This window comes from Pipistrellus hanaki, assembly GCF_964339955.1.
Source record: "Pipistrellus hanaki genome assembly, chromosome: 2".
NCBI classification, from domain to species: Eukaryota; Metazoa; Chordata; class Mammalia; order Chiroptera; family Vespertilionidae; genus Pipistrellus; species Pipistrellus hanaki.
Genome location: NC_140504.1, coordinates 148,899,088 through 148,913,029, shown reverse-complemented (window position 1 = coordinate 148,913,029; position 13,942 = coordinate 148,899,088). Strand labels below are relative to the sequence as shown.

The 13,942-nt window shown below is 34.4% G+C and overlaps 1 long non-coding RNA gene across 1 annotated transcript in view; it reads right to left on the bottom strand.

Moving 5' to 3' along the window:
* Window positions 1–13,604, bottom strand: part of LOC311616615 — a 35,987-nt gene extending 22,383 nt beyond the window's left edge. The window contains exons 1-2 of the long non-coding RNA XR_014793958.1: window positions 13,338–13,604; window positions 8,548–8,606 (exon numbers count right to left, since the gene is read on the bottom strand). This is a non-coding gene — a long non-coding RNA (uncharacterized lncRNA). The remainder of the gene's footprint in view (window positions 1–8,547; window positions 8,607–13,337) is intronic.
* Window positions 13,605–13,942: the final 338 nt, after the last annotated feature.

Sequence of the window (13,942 nt, the reverse complement as noted above, 5' to 3'; positions counted from 1 at the left end):
TGGCTAGAGCATCATTCTTTTTGTCATTATTGAATACAATGTGTTTTAAACTATGCATTTGCAATGAATGCTCTGTTCCTCAGAAAAACAAAACAAAGCAAAAAATTACAACTGCATGACTGAGATAAACTCCCTCGGACCTTTCCAATGGGCAGCTTTCCTCCCAGCTTCTCCCTGTCTTCCGCCCTGGCCCAGAGCCACTGCTTGGGCAAAGGCCACCCAAAGCTCACGCTGAACGGATTCCAGGCAAAATTCTATAGCCAGCCTGACTTCTCCTCCAGCGCGGAGAACTACAGTAAACGGTTATGATGACTGAAGCAGCATTGTCCACGGGTGCTGAGAGTTTAAGGTTGATGACCCTACAAAGTAAAATTTCAGCGAGCTGGAGATGGAAGTAAAAGTAACTTCAAAGGGTCACGTCTAAATGACACCTTCCTGCCTCGGGGAATTGCTCGATGCAGATGAGAGAGAAGGAAAGCCTGTCAAACCTCATTGGCCATAGGGAATGGTACAGGGTAATTTCTTCTGATAATGTCACCCAAAAAGGAAATCCTACAGACTAAACCGATTAAGACCTCAAGGGAAAGAGCATACGAACAAAGTGGATTTTTGTTTTGTTTTGTTTTATGCTTTTGGAGGTTGTGGGGAGGAGAGGGGGTTGTAGATGGGATTTTTAAAATTGATTCAGGATATTTTTTTTTTGGTAACTAAATTTGAGGGGGGAAATTGTTGTGATATGTAACAACAGATGTCTTCTACATGATCCCCCATTAGATATTTATGAATTTTTTAAGTCCTTGGTTCACCACAATCAGAAATTAAGTGCCTTTGGGGGGGAAAAAAAAAAAGCTATTTTTTAAAAAAGAAATAAAGTTGATTTTGGTAAGTTTGGGATAGTTTAAATCTTATTGTGTAGTTCTGAGATGATATAGGAATACTAGTATGTGGTTTGTGATTAGCTGAAATAATTTTACGTGAATACATTTTTACTATGAACACGTTATAGCATTCATTTATTCATAGGTAAACTAGAGGTCCAGTGCACAAAATTCATGCCTCTGTAGGGTCCCTAGCAGCTGCCATCTGTCAGCCGGGGCCTCCCTTAGTTCCACGCCACTCCCTGGTGGTCAGTGCATGTCATGTCATAGCAAGCGATCAAACTCTCAGTCAGTAGAACTCCTGAGGGGACACTTTGCTATATATATGAACATTTAATCCAAGTACTTTCAAATTAAGTTGTCATATGTGAGTAGGTGTCTTATGCTTTTCATGGTATATATATTTTTGGTACTATATATTTTTATTTGAAATGGATTTTTTTTTAATGTTTTAAATTATTTCATTGTCTACTTTTGTTCAATGTTCCCTTTTAAATTACCTGTTTTAGAAAGCATAAGCGCTTTAGCTCTAATGGAATGTGTTTGACATTCCAAGATTATACTTCCGATGATTCTAGCCACAGGTAGGTGAACAGACTGTGAAAGGTTAATCTTACCAGCCATGCCCAGCATGTAATATGAGTGTTCTTTGTTTAAAAACATCTAAATTTTTCAGACTCTGTAGCTAGTTACAACCCATAGGTAGATAGTCAGGTAGGTCTATCTTTCTATTTACTACACTATCCTGCATTATTTAAAAATAAGCTTTGCTACACCTTTTTTTCTCACTCATTTTGACAGGACTGTAAGTACCAGCATTAGCATCTCCATATGTTTTCCTATCACAGTGAAACAGTTACCAACTACACAGTCCACCATGAGGCTGCACTTTTCTGCAAAATCAGGTTCATGTATGATAGTTATGACTATTTTAAAAGTTATCTATGATAATCTGAAACTTTGCTTTATTGAGAAGCATGAAACCATACTGTCAAGAACATTTGCTAGCCTTCTTTATTTGGTTTTCTGCTTTTCTTTGAATATATTTTTAAACAGGTATCAACATTCTAATAAACCACCAGTGGTTATTTGTTACTAAAGAAATTACATGCTTCTGTAAGAAAACCTCCCTAATTTAGGTTAAGAGAAAAAAGTTCTCCCCACTGGCAAAAGGCTGATTTGAAATGTAAAAGCTCTTATTACTTTTAAATTATTAATGAAGCTATAAGTAATATATGTTATTATTTAAGTAATTATTTTAAGGCTAACAAATTTCACACCGGAGATACTTTTTCTTTTTTAATTTCAGAGAGGGAGAGGGAGAGGGAGAGGGAGAGGGAGAGGGAGAGGGAGAGGGAGAGGGAGAGGGAGAGGGAGAGAGAGAGGGAGAGGGAGAGAAACAGGGATGAGAGAAAAACATCAAGTAGCTGCCTTTTGCACGCCCCTACTGGGAGTCAAGCCCAAAACCCAAACATGTGCCTTGACCTGGAATTCAATTGGTGACCTCCTGGTACATAGTCCTATGCTATACCTATTGAGCCACACAGGTAGAGCAGAGGTTTTTTTTTTTTTTAATTTGCTTATTAAAAATTCAACTGCTGCTTGTTTTCCTGATTGTAAAAGTAATTGGGGATACATGTTGAAAAATTTTGGGAAATGCAAAATTATTTAAAGAAGAAAAAAATAAACCACCATTTGACATATTTCAATTACTGTTTTCTCTTCAGTATTATTTTGCACATAGTTAAGATCATACTTTTTTACTTATGATATATCATAAAATTTTTTCATTTGAATATCTCTTCTGAAAAATAACTTCAATAACTATAAAATATTCAATTCTATAAATATATTTAATAATTTACCTATTTGGGATACTTGCTTCAAATAGCTTGCTATTAAAAGCAACAAAAAAGAGCCTAGCCAGTGTGGCTAAGTGATTAAGCATTGACTTATGAATCAAAAGCTCACGGTTCGATTCATGGTCAGACCACATGCCTGGGTTACAGGCTTAATTCTCAGTGTGAAGTGTGTAGGAAGCAGCCAACCAATATTCTCTCTCATCATTGATGTTTCTTTCTCTCCCTCTCTGAAATCAATAAAAATATTTTTTAAGAAGCAACAAAAAAGGTTATAGTCCTTTTTGTATAAAATTGAGGATTATTTCCTCAAGATAGATTTCTAGACATGAGATAGCTAAGGCAAAAGGTATGGATATTTTTTAAGGTCTCTTCTCTCTAATTTAAAAATAAGATAATGCTCTTTGGTTAGTAAATTAAAAAGCAATAGGAAGAAATCCCATAACTTTCTTCCTTGTGCAACCACATTCTATCACACTTCCAGTCTTTTCCTTTCATTTTAACATATTTGAAGTTATTCTGTATATATCTTTTGTATCCAGTTTTTCTTATCTAATCTATCAGAAGCATTTTCAATTAAACCTATTATTCATGACTGCATTAACTTCCATCACTTAAATGAAGCATAATTTACTTAATTATATTCCTAAGAATTTGAATTACTTTATAATTTTTCTTGGTTTACAAAAGGCTGTGCTAAACATTTCTGATTTAAAATCTTAGGGAGAAATCTGTATTATTTCCTTTGCACAGATTACAAAAATGGGAAATGCTGGATTATAAACATTTTATAAAGCTTTCTTGCTACATATTGTTAAAAGCTGACTAGACAACCTTTGTCCTCACCAGTATTACATATCTTTTAGGCTTTGCTAACCTGATTTGAGTATGTGTAATCTCATTAGCCTTTTATTTGTATTTTTTCAGATATTACAGAAGTTGAAATTTTTTTCTTGTATCTTAACCTTTGTAGTTCCTTTTTCAAATAAAATAGTCATGCTTTTTGCCCACTTACTTGTGGGATTTTGTATTTTTCTTATTGAGTTATATGAGCTCTTTACCAAAAAACTTGACATTTCTTTATCACACTGCAAATTCATTTCATTCTATTAGAAAATTTGTTTAAATAATACATAAGACAAATTTTATTTAACATATAGTTTATATATAAATGGTATATCAAAAAGTTCCTGAAATATTGAAATATTACTAAAATAATATTGTTTAAATGATTCATGAGTACTCTCACTTAAGGAAGGCTAACTTCCATTTACATGAACATCAACTCTAAATTAGCAGAGTTTAAATTAATAAGGCTTTTCTGAAAGTAGATGTAGTGTACTACCTATCTGATGTTTCTTTAAAAACAAGAAATAGTTATAAAATGATAACGGTAATTTACATAATTTTTTCCACATAGAAAAGCTTGAGAACGTACAAAGATACTACCAGATCCAGACACTCCTGTTGGGGTTTCTTTGAGCATAAAAGTATTTCCAGAACACAAGAAACAATGTACACTGAGTGGCCAGATTATTGTGATCTCTGAACGGATAATAATCTGGCCACTCAGTGTGCTTATGTATAAGGGAAAGCTTGCAAATCTTGATAGGTCAAGGGACCAGGAGATAATGGCCCCCAGCCTGTGGCTAGTAAGTCCTCTGCTTCTTTCTAAGTACCCACAATGCAGTTCTTACACATGGAAACCCTTATTTTAAAATCCCAACTCTGTGGTCAGTCTATACTGAGTGGCCAGATTATTATACGTTCAGAGATCATAATAAGCTGGCCACTCAGTGCATAACATATATGGCATCCTTAAATATGCAAGAGTAAAATAAGCAAACAGTGTCATATAATGGTTTTTCTTAAGTGGAGAGAAAAAAAAACAAATTTTGCAAAATCCTTCCATTTATTACATTAGTAGTATGGAATAAATTTCACAAAAATACTAATCAGTTCATTTAAGATTATAAAAGATAGTTACTATTTTAATCATTAATATGGATATTAGGCCAATGTAGGCACTTATCATAATTAAACAAATTCTCAATGGCAGTTTGTCTTTCTAATTCCATAGATTTTAAAAATACTTTTATTTAATTATATTATATATTTTAAAAATTATAAAAAGCTGATTAAATTATTATTTATACCCTCTTATTCTTTTGCTTTTATGAATATAGCAAATTTTGAGTGAAAAAATACATTTAAAAATACTTGGAAAAGGAGTTTGAATCACTCATTTTGGAAGCCAATGAATAATAAGAATTTCTTCATAAGCAGCACCACTACCCACAAATGTTTTACTCTTGAAGTTTAAACAAGCATACACATCAGACTGCATTAGGTAAAACTTTGTCAAAACAATCCAAATTATTTTCCCAAAAAAGGAATTCAAAATAATTGATATCTTTTTTTCTGGTTGAAAAAAATATGATGCAAATTAAAGCTAATTCATATAGTCTCTAATAGTAATAAATTAGAGGTAAGGGAATGGTAAAAGGTCAGCACCCATAATCTAGCTTCAAGATATGGCTCTTCTTAATTTCTTCATAAAGGACTGATAAATTTCCATGTTGTTCTCTCACTAATGTGCTCACATACTAACATTCTACTGGCTAAAAGCAGAGCCATTTCTTCTCATTAACAATGATAAGAACAATATGTATTTTAGGAACCTACACTTTTTCCATGGAATCTAACCAAGTGTAGAAACAGTCATTTAAAATATAAGCCAGTCTGCTTTATTTATAGTTATAAAAAAAAAAGAATAAATTAGCTCCAAAACATTTTTCTGATCTACCCTCATTGGGATGGAGGGGTTTGCTTAACACAGAACTACATATTTATATTTATTAGAAGGAAAAATGTTAACAATCCTAAAAAAAATGAAGCCATGAGGTCATCATATTTACTATTACCTTTAATCAGATAAAATAGTTCACAAATAATAAATATTCTGGCTCAAAATTATACTTAAAAAACACACAATTATTTCAAGCAGAGATCTGTGCACAACTTTCTCTTCAAGCATTTCTGCATCATCTAAGTACCTCACGATTATTCCTGTTCTTTTGTTCTTTAATTCAAACTTTAAAAAATCTACCTCTAGTCACATGCATACAAGAGCTTTCTGTCTAATGATTTGGACATCATGAAACTGCTGGAACCATGCCTTTGACAAAACAGATGGAATGCAGCTAAGAAAATAAAAAGTAAAAGTTCCAACTCTGAATGCACTGTTACTTTGTCTAAACATACCTCATTATCTCAAATTATAAAATATAAAAATATATCTATTTCTGGCATACCTTATGAAATGCAAAAGAAAACAAAATAAGCTAAGCTCTTCATTGCAATGTCTTTGTAGTTTGATTGAACACATCAATTATTTCAAAATGCCTTTGTCAAGTTTTTGGTAGGGTATTTTTTTTTATTGGTAGGGTTTTTTTGTGTGTTTTTTTTTTTTTTGCCTTGACATTGGCTTTGAACATTTTGGAGCAGATTCATTTCTTATTTGTGGTCAAACAAAGAAATTCATATAAAATTAATGCCTAAATTGTAACTCTAAATTTTAATGCCAAGATATTTATAATAACCTATAATTATAATTAATGAATACGTATTATAATATTCTGTTAACTAGACACAAATATAAGTAACAACAGATCAATAAAGTGAACTATATTTATAATTCTCCTATATTTAAAGCATCATAATCAACTTAATTATGATTATGTAAGTATATTGGTTATGAGGAATAAAACTGCATATTCTAATAGTGTTTAAAATATAAACTAGTGCTATTTTGATTTTAATTTTTCTTTAAGAAAGCTTAAATTTAAGAGCACTATTTCCTTAAAACAAAGACTTTTAATATGTGGTTTATTAGGAGGAAAATAAACTCAAAATTTCTACAAAATCTTTGTAGTTTTTAAATTTTCATTTTAATAATAATTTCAAGTCTATATAGAAAATACCTAAAGAAATATATCACAATTTTAAAGTGGTATTTTAATATTACTAGTATTATTCCCAGAAAATGTTTTACTTTGGTAATTCAATAACAGAAGTTAATTTTTGCTGCCCTAATACTGTATTTCCCTTAACAATATTAACAGCTTAACATGGAGAATCAATGTTAGTAAAACAAAAAATACTGAAACCCTTTGCTATTTTACCTTGGAAAAAAGACTCACTTTCTAAATTCTTTATAAAAAATACAGAATAAAATTGTACTTAGAACTAAGGTTCTAGTAAGATCCTCCTTGTTTATATTCTAATTCTGATTAATTACTTTATACAATAATGGATAATAAAGTCAAGATATTACTGACCAATCTTCTAAAAACATATTTTCTATAATGCAGTTGTTTTTGAAACTTTTTCTGAATGGACTAAATATCAACTCTATTTGTGTAATTCAAATGAAATGTTGGTTATTCTCACTAGTACTTTAGTCATTCATAAATCTCTATTTAGCATTTCTCTTTGATAATTAGACAATATGTTTTATCAACAGTATTATTTTAAACATTTTATTGTTTTCCAAGGAGAAGAGCAAGAAATAAATGCCTTAAATATAAATTATAAATATTTTATAATTATAGAAGTTATAAATATTTTAATTTATAATTTAATTTATAAAATCATAAATAAATTATAAATATTTTACTTGCAATTTAAATCTTGCTGAGACTTTTGGTTTAGTGTTCTCTTAAAACAAAAAAATAAGCCACATATAGCAATAGATACAATAAATAATAAGATAGCTAAAAATAAGTTATACTTGAATATTTAGCATATTTTCATTTTTATTTCCCGTTTCCCGTAGATGCCTAGAATGCCATTTCAGTGACAAAATGCTAATTAAACTATATCCTGGATGAATCTAACAGTAGCATTGGCTGAAAGACAAATGATGACACTTTACCCATTGCATTTTCATTGAACCTAAAAGATATGAACTAGTTCATTGTGAACATTTTAAATGCATCAAATATAGTATTGACTTGTAAATTGCTATATTTGTAATGAAGCCTTTCCCTGTACTTAAAGTTATCTAACCTAAAAGGATTAGCAATCAATATGTATAAAATTGCATGTACTATATAACAGCTTTCTTTAAAAACCACCAATATTCTGGAAAGTCTCTAGAATTACTACCGCAATACAAATGCCTTTGGTCAGTTACCTATTGCCAAAGGTAACTGTCGACCATCAGAAAGCTTAGGAGGTTACCAATTGGTAAGTCTTATGGGAACAAGTTGTGAAAAGAAACTAAGTCAAAAAGAAAAAGTGTCGTCTACTGTAAGTCCAGGAAAGTTCCACCACTCTAATTTGTGTGCTCTAGAACCCACCCATGCCAGAGAGCTACAGACTGTCCCACTTAACCTCACCACTAAAAGCTTACTTTTAATTGAATTTATTGGGAGTGATATTGGTAAATAAAATTATATGGGTTTCAGGTATATAATTCTATAATACATCCTCTGTATTTTGCACTTTGTGTTTACCATCCCAAGCCAAGTCTCCTTTTATCCCCACCCCCTTCTCACTTTGGTAATCACCACACTGTCATTTGTCTGAGGTTAAAAAATCTTTCAAAACCAGAGTCTAAGCCAGGAGAGGCAAACACCTGAAGAAATGCATTTATTGTAAAGTTTTAAAAAATACAACCTTCCAAATATAATGAGAGAATGGTCTAGATAAATGGAATATAAAATAGAAAGTTTCAACTAGCAGAGATCAAGCATGACTTACTATTCTAAATGCCTGGCTGACAAGATTCAGCGACATATACTTACCCCTGGATTTCATCATTTTCAAAAGCTCTCAAGTTGAAGTTTTTAATTTCCTCTTGATTCTAGTTAGGGCAGATGTATAATGTACATTTCAAGGGACATTAACAAAAACAAGATTACTATGCTTTACTTTAAAATACAAATTTCCATAATTTTTTTTCTTTACTAGTACATCAACATTTATTAACAATCAAAATTCATTTTAATTTATTCTTTATTTCTCAAGAATCACACAAAAAAAGTAATCTATGAGGAGTATTTGCCCCATGTAAACTCACAAATTGAAAAATATAAGCAAAACAAGTGAACAATAACGCAACACAGAGAAAAGGCAATGTCCCAAAGCAAATCTCAAGAGCACTTAGGACACTGTTTAAAGTTTAGCAAAAAAGAAAGTCTAAATTCTTTATCAGACTCTGAATTAATGACTGAGTTGCAATTAATATTTTGTAAAGTAAAAAATGGTAACCTGACGATTTGATTGATTGTTACTTCAGAAGTACAAAATAATTTCCTAAAGATGGAAACTTCAGGTGCATCATGATAAGCAAGCCAGTTTATTATTTTTTTCCTCTGATCTAAACTACCAGATTAGCTAGTAACTAGAAATTATTAACAGGTTATTTGGAAAACCTCTTTGCAAAATGTTTTTGTAAACAGCATGTTTGTGTTGAAAGTGAGGTATCTAATAAATACTTAAGGTTAAGCATTCAGGGATTTACAACTGACTCTGAAGCCAGTAACTTCTAAGTAGTGCTTATTTGCCTTTGATGTGTGTGTGTTTTTAAGTTCTTCCTGCCCTGTGGACTATAAGGTTTTTAATATTGCTGTTTCTTAAATTGAAACTACAACCATCAGCTCGATTAGGTATAGGTTGTAGGAGGAAAGTAAAAATCTCATTTCCCCCCAATTATTTCCACATCCTTTAGGATCTGACCATGAATTTATTCATTTATGCAACAAATATTTATTGAACACTTACTATGAATGAGATAAATAAGAATAAGAATAAATAAGAAAAAGTGTGTGTTAATGGACTTACCTTTAAAAACTCACTGAGATTTATTTCAATTAAATAGTTCTCTAGAATGTTCATAGTTAAATTATCACTAACTTAGGTGTTGTTTTTTTTTCTTCATAATTCATGTGCTTTTAATAATCTGCTTTATTTACTTGGAGATTTTTGAAGAATTCACTATGCCTGCTTTCAGGGTTGAATTAAATTTGATATCCCTAAACAATCAGACTTAGTAACCTTCAAGAAAAGAAACAATGAAGTGTTTTAAAAATTTTTTGAAGGATGTAAGAAAATTAGTTTATAGAGAGAGGTGGAAGTTATATTATTCTCTGTTAGATAACTAGTTCATAAATGTTTTATACTAATATCTATTCCCATTTATGGGAAAATTGTATTTGTAAAGTAAGTTATGTAATACCTATGTCAGCTGCCTGCCTGGAAGAATCAAGGGATCAGGAAGGGCTGTGTCCCCACAGCCTGTCACAGCTCTTGGCACATAGCAGGTGCTCAATGAATATCTATTGAATGAATAGCCACAGGCCAGAAGACAGAGTCCACTGCGGCTCTGCTCATCACTTAGGGTATCTATACTCTACATTAGGGGTGTCGAACTCAATCAGAGAAGGGGCCAAAATCTAAAATCCAGCCTAAATTGCGGGCCAAATGGTTTACTGAACAGTCATAAACTGACAATGTCATAAACTGACAGCGGAGTGCAGTGATGACAGCGTGGTGCGGGCCACATTGCAAGGCCTGGCGGGCTGGATTTGGCCCGCGGGCCTTGTGTTTGACACATGTGCTCTACATGTTTTTAAAAACCAGTTCTATCGACTGACTCTTCCTCTTGGGGGAAGAAGAGCTTTAGTGCCACAGCTTTTTCCCACCTAAGGGCCTGGCTGCCAAGGGAAGACCAACACTCAGGACACATTAATGGGGAGAAATGAAATTAGCATCTGATAGTATGTATGCACTATCTGTCCCATTCCCCATCCCAATGAGACTTCCCAATGAGTTTTCTCTTAGGACATCTTCTTAGATCTCATGTTATAAACTCTTTAGAAAGTCCCAAGCAGTTCTAAATCCCTAGGTTAAGCACTGTATGCCAAAGTCAAGCCACTTGAATTTAGATGTGAATTACAACAGAGACCCTAGGAGACTTCCTCATTATGGTCCCTAAGTGCTGATGAGCCCTATCACTGTGGCTGTTGGTTTGTTTGTTTGTTTAAATTTTTGTTTACTTGCATTTATAATGTTTCCTACAATTTATGCTTTAGAAATTCATCAGATACCTATGATTTGTTTATTGCTTTATGTTTTAAAAACAACCCTGATACATTATCTCATTTGATCATTACAATGACACTCCGAGCCAATCAAAGAAGGTATTATCTTCGTTTTCTATATTTAAAAAAACACAGAACGGTCACAAGGCCAGTAACTAGCAGAGCTGAGTCTTTTAAGTTTAAGCTCAGAGTCTTTGTTTAAATATATTTTTATTGATTTCAGAGCAGCAGGGAGAGGAAGAGAGATAGAAACATCAATGTGAGAATTATTGAACAGGTGCCGCCTGCATGATCCCTACTGGGGATCAAGCACTCAAACCAGACATGTCCTCTGACCAAGAATCAAACTGTGACTTCCTGGTTCATAGGTCAACGTTCAATCACTGAGCTACACCAGATGGGCCAAGCTCAGATTAAAAAAAAAAAAAAAAAAAAAAAAAAAAAAAGACATAATGCAGAGATCTCAAGCCAGCATTCTTCATAAGTGTCTTAACACTTGAGTTTTCAAAAACCAAATTAACTTGAATATGCATAACTAAGGTATGTCATATGCCTATCACTCTCTATTATATTTTACTAGAGGCACAGTGCATGACATTCGTGCATGGGGGTGGGGAGGGTGTCCCTCAGCCCAGCCTGCACCATCTCCAATCTGGGACCCCTCAAGGGATGTCTGACTGCCCGTTTAGGCCTGATCCCACCAGGTAGTCGGACATCCCTCTCACAATCCAGGACTACTGGCTCCCAACTGCTTACCTGACTGCCAGCCTGATGACCTCTAACCACTCTCCTGCCAGCCCGATAGCCCATAACTGCCCTCCCCTGCCTGCCTGGTGTCCCCTAACTGCACTCTCCTGATTGCTCAGTCATCCCTAACTTCCCTCCCTTGTCAGCTGGTTACCCCTAACTGCCCTCCCCTGCCAGCTCGATTGCCCTTAACTGCTCTACTCTGCCAGCTTGGTCACCCCCAATTGCCCTCCCCTGCAGGCCTGGTTCTTGACAACTCCTTCCCCTGCCAGCCTGGTTGCCCTCAACTGCCCTCCCCTGCAGGCCTGGTCCTTCCCAACTGCCCTCTTCTGCAGGCCTGGCCCCCCCAACTGCCCTCTCCTACAGGCCTGGTTCTTCCCAACTGCCCTCCCTTGCTGGCCTGATCACCCACAACTGCCCTCCCCTGCCAGCCATCTTGTGGCAGCCATCTTGTGTCCACCTGGGGGTGGCCATCTACTTCAAGATAGTTAAACCATTGGGGAAATGTAGAGGTACAGGTTAACATAGAGTTTAAACCAGTGTTTCTCAACCTTTCTAATGCCCTGACCCTTCAATACAGTTCCTCATGTGGTGGTGAACCCCAACCATAAAATTATTTTTGTTGCTACTTCATAACTATAATTTTGCTACTGTTAATGAATCATAAGGTAAATATCTGTGTTTTTTGATGGCCTTAGGCTCTATAGCAGTGGTTCTTAATCTGTAAGTTGTGACCCACAGATTGAGAACCACTAGCTGGGTTGCCTAAGAACATCGGAAAACACAGATATTTACATTATGATTCATTAACAGCAGCAAAATTATACTTATGAAGTAGCAACAAAATAATTTTATGGTTGGGGTTTACCACCACATGAGGAACTGTATGAGATGGTCGCGACATTAGAAAGGTTGAGAAACACTGGTTTAAACCATTGAGGTAATGTAGAGGTACAGATTAACACAGAGGCTCTGTTTCTCCATCATTTTCTCGGCTTTTCTCTCCATACTGCTCCATTTTCAGGTATCTTCCTTGGGCATTTCCTTCATGGCCACAAGCTGGATACATTTGCTACATGCTTCCTAGGTTATAACTAGAGAAAATAGGGACTCCCCAACATTTTGAGAATAAAAAAAACTCCCAAGAATCATTTTGATCAGACAATCTTTCCTCATTCATTCTTTCAATTAATATTTATTGGTTACTTACTGTACATCAGATACTATTATTGGTTCTGGAAACACAGCCATGGACAAAACAGATTCCTTATCTCCATGGAACTTAAGGGCCTGTCACCAACCCTTAATCAATCAGAGTGAGGATGGATTTACATCCATTAGTTTGCCACTCCTGGAGTGACGGTTCAGGGGTCTTCAAACTACAGCCCGCGGGCCACATGCGGCCCGCAGAGGAGTCTGATCCGGCCCACCAGGTTTTTTGGGCAGTGAGCGCAGCCGAGGTGTTACAGTAGGAATTAGTAGTTCATATAGTCCGGCCCTCCAGCTCTCTGAGGGACCGTGATCTGGCCCCCACTTTAAAAAGTTTGAGGACCCCTGGTTAAGATCAATCCTAATCAAAGTATGGTGTAAGAAATAGAATAGATATTGACAAGACAACTGCAATATTTATCACTCTTGCCTATTAAATTTTTGGCAATGGACACTGATAATTAGTTGAATTCATACATGATTCTATATGAGTTGAAATATATACATACATATATAGATATGAAAATAATCTGTACCTTGCAGAGAATGGAAGCAATTCCTGCCATTGTCAAATGGGTTTCAGATCCCAGCCATACATGATGACAAAATTTCTGTTCCTCCCAGCTGCCATTGAGATGTCAACCACCAAAAAAAAAAAAAAAAAAAAAAAAAAAAAAAAAAAAAAAAAATCCATTCCAATGTTTTTACCACCATAATTAATATCAGGAAATATGTTGGATAGTTTTTTAAAAAGACATCTTTTGGGAATGTAAAATATCATCACACATCAGATGAAGCCTATAGTATCCTTTCACCTCTGCCATGCCCACAGTCTTCATCCTTGACTTTAGGTCACTGCCATGCAAATACTTAATAAGGAGACCTGAATAGAGAGAATCAGGACCATTCCAGCCCAAATTCCTTATGACTACCAGGAAGAAAAAATAGTCATACTCATGATGGGTGATAAGTCTTCTTATAATAAAGTAGCATATGTTGAGCTTATTAACAAATGACCTATTAGATCATGTTACTAGTTTCTAGCACTGCCTCATCTGCATCATTAGTGTGGTTTATGTAACACCAAACTCTCAGACTGAATTACTGAAAATAAGATGCTAGAGCTATAGCATTAGGAGGA